Source organism: Chrysochloris asiatica, unplaced genomic scaffold (genome assembly GCF_000296735.1).
Source record: "Chrysochloris asiatica unplaced genomic scaffold, ChrAsi1.0 scaffold00246, whole genome shotgun sequence".
Taxonomy (NCBI): Eukaryota; Metazoa; Chordata; class Mammalia; order Afrosoricida; family Chrysochloridae; genus Chrysochloris; species Chrysochloris asiatica.
The window spans coordinates 4,060,941-4,063,368 of record NW_006408764.1 but is presented as its reverse complement, the minus strand read 5'-3'; the positions used below and the strand labels follow the sequence as shown (position 1 = coordinate 4,063,368).

General features: G+C 36.9%; 1 pseudogene; it reads left to right on the top strand.

Annotated features, from left to right (window-relative positions):
* The window catches only part of LOC102834517, a 55,673-nt pseudogene that overhangs the window by 42,378 nt on the left and 10,867 nt on the right, over window positions 1-2,428 (top strand).

Below are 2,428 nucleotides of genomic sequence, written 5' to 3'. Positions count from 1 at the left end.
TTTTGTGACCCTGGGCAAGTTACTTCACATTCTTTGTGCCTCAGTTTCCTTATCTTTAAAAGAGATAGTGATAGTACCTCCCTTTGGGGAATGATTGGGGGGGGGAGGTGTATATATATTTAACAAAACTAATAAGGGTGTCTACTTTTTAAATGCTTGTTTTTTATTGTATATAAAATTATCCTTCAGTAAAGTTGAAAGACATCTGGCTTAAAGACAAAATGAGGAAAGTGTGCTTGGACCAAGAACATTTATGAGCATATTCCAATGACTTAGTTAAGATGGGATCCTAAGCAGATCCAAGTGTGCATCAGATGGAAAGCTGGATTTGGGAGTTGGATGACTATGGAGGAAACTCTGATATTTTCAAATATTAGAAAGACTTTGAACATAATTAAATTTAAACATATGAAGATTAATATTTTTAAACCAAGAAAGATAAGACTATTGATAATATTAATTATTTTTAAATCATGAAAGAATGTGGCTCTGGAGTCTTGAGTCTGTTTCTTCCTCCCCTGTCTGAATACTCACCAGTACATAGATTCTACACACCTGGAGTTGAGCACCTTACAGACAGAGCCACTTCAGTACCAAGCAGCCTGGCAGAAGCTCCATAGTGCCCAGTAAGTCCTTAAATCCTGGTCTCATCCTCTGGTTTCTGTCTTCATTTATTTTTTGTAAAAAAGAACAAAGTACCATGTTTTTGTGTATTAAAGTAAGCAATCTACTTGTTTCAACATTTTCAATTATTAACAGACTATGTACTATCTGATCTAAGCCTTGCGAAAATACAACTTAATAATACAGTCATTGAAGCTGAAGAAAAGACGTCTTAATTTTGTTGGTCTACTTTGTTGTGTGTGTGTCTGTTGATGAGACTTATTTTTCATCCAGACCATTTGGTGAGTACACAGCAGTAGACTCATAGTTTAGTTTGGGCAGCTGTTGTTTATAAAAGAATATTAGGAAATATTTCTATTGGAATAAACAACATCTATGAGACTTCTGGTCAGTTTGGCACACAAAACTGGTATGGAAAGGCCCCTTCCGATTCCGGCATATATTGAAATGCTAGATAATAATTGTAGTTATTGTTAGGTACCATCTGACTCATGACCCTATTCACAACAGAACAAAACATTGCCTAGTCCTATGCCATCCTCACCATTGTCACTACAGTTGAACCCATGGCTGCTGCCACTTTGCCAATCCATCTCATTGGGGGGGGTCTTCCTCTTGTTTCATTGAACCTCCACTTTACCAAGTATGATGTGCTTCTCCAGGGACTGGGTCCAACTGACAATATATCTGAAGTTAAGAGGGACAAAGTCTTGTAAGGAGCATTCTGGCAGTACTTTTTCCAACACAGATTTGTTTGTTCTTCTGACAGCCTGTAGTACTTTTAATATTTTTCTCTAACACCATAACTCAAATATATCAATTCTGTTACAGTCTTCCTTGTTCATTGTCCAACTTTCACATGCATATGAGGTAATTGAAAATGCCATGGTTTGGGTCAAGTCCACTTTAGTCCTTAAATTGCTCTTGAACAATTTAAATAGGTGGCTGTCTAGGCAGAGATGAGTGAGTGCTTCCAGTGCTACAACAGTTTATTGAAAGATTTTAATTTGTATTCCATCAATTCCTGGAGCCTTGTTCTTTGCCAATGCCTTCAATGCACCTTGGACTTCTTCCTTCAATACATTGGCTCTTGATCGTATGCTACCGCTTGAAATGGCTGAACATCAACCATTTCTTTTTGGGACAGTGACTGTGTGTATTCCTTCCATCTTCTTTTGATGCCCTCTGCATCATTCAATATTTTGCCCAAAGAATCCCTCAATATTTCAAGTCAAGGTTTGAATTTTTTCTTTAGTTCTTTTAGTATGAGAAATGCTGATTGTATCCTTCCCTTTTGGTTTTCTAACTCCCAAGTCTTTGCACATTTCACTATGATACTTGTCTTTGTCTTCTTGATCTGCCTTTGAAATTTTCTGCTCAGCTCTTATATCTCCATTTGCTTTAGCATCTCTATGCTGGACAGAAAGTTTCAGAGTTTCTTGTGACATCCATTCTGATTTTTCCTTCTTGTTTTCTTAATGACTTTTTGCTTTTTTCCTGTATCACCTTAATGTCATCCCACAACTCTTCTAATCTTCAGCATTAGTGTCTACTGCAGCAAATTTCTTCTTGGAACTATCACTAAACTCAAGCAAGGTATGTTCAAATTCATATTTTTTCTCTCATGAACTTGATTGAATTTTCTTCAGCTTCAGCCTACACTTGCATATGAGTAATTGATGGCCTGTTCCACTATCTTCCCTAGTTCTGTTTTGGCTGATGATATGGAGGTTTTCCACTGTCTCTTTTCACAGATGCAGTCAATTAAATTTCTGTGTAGTCTATATAGTGAGGTCCATGTGTA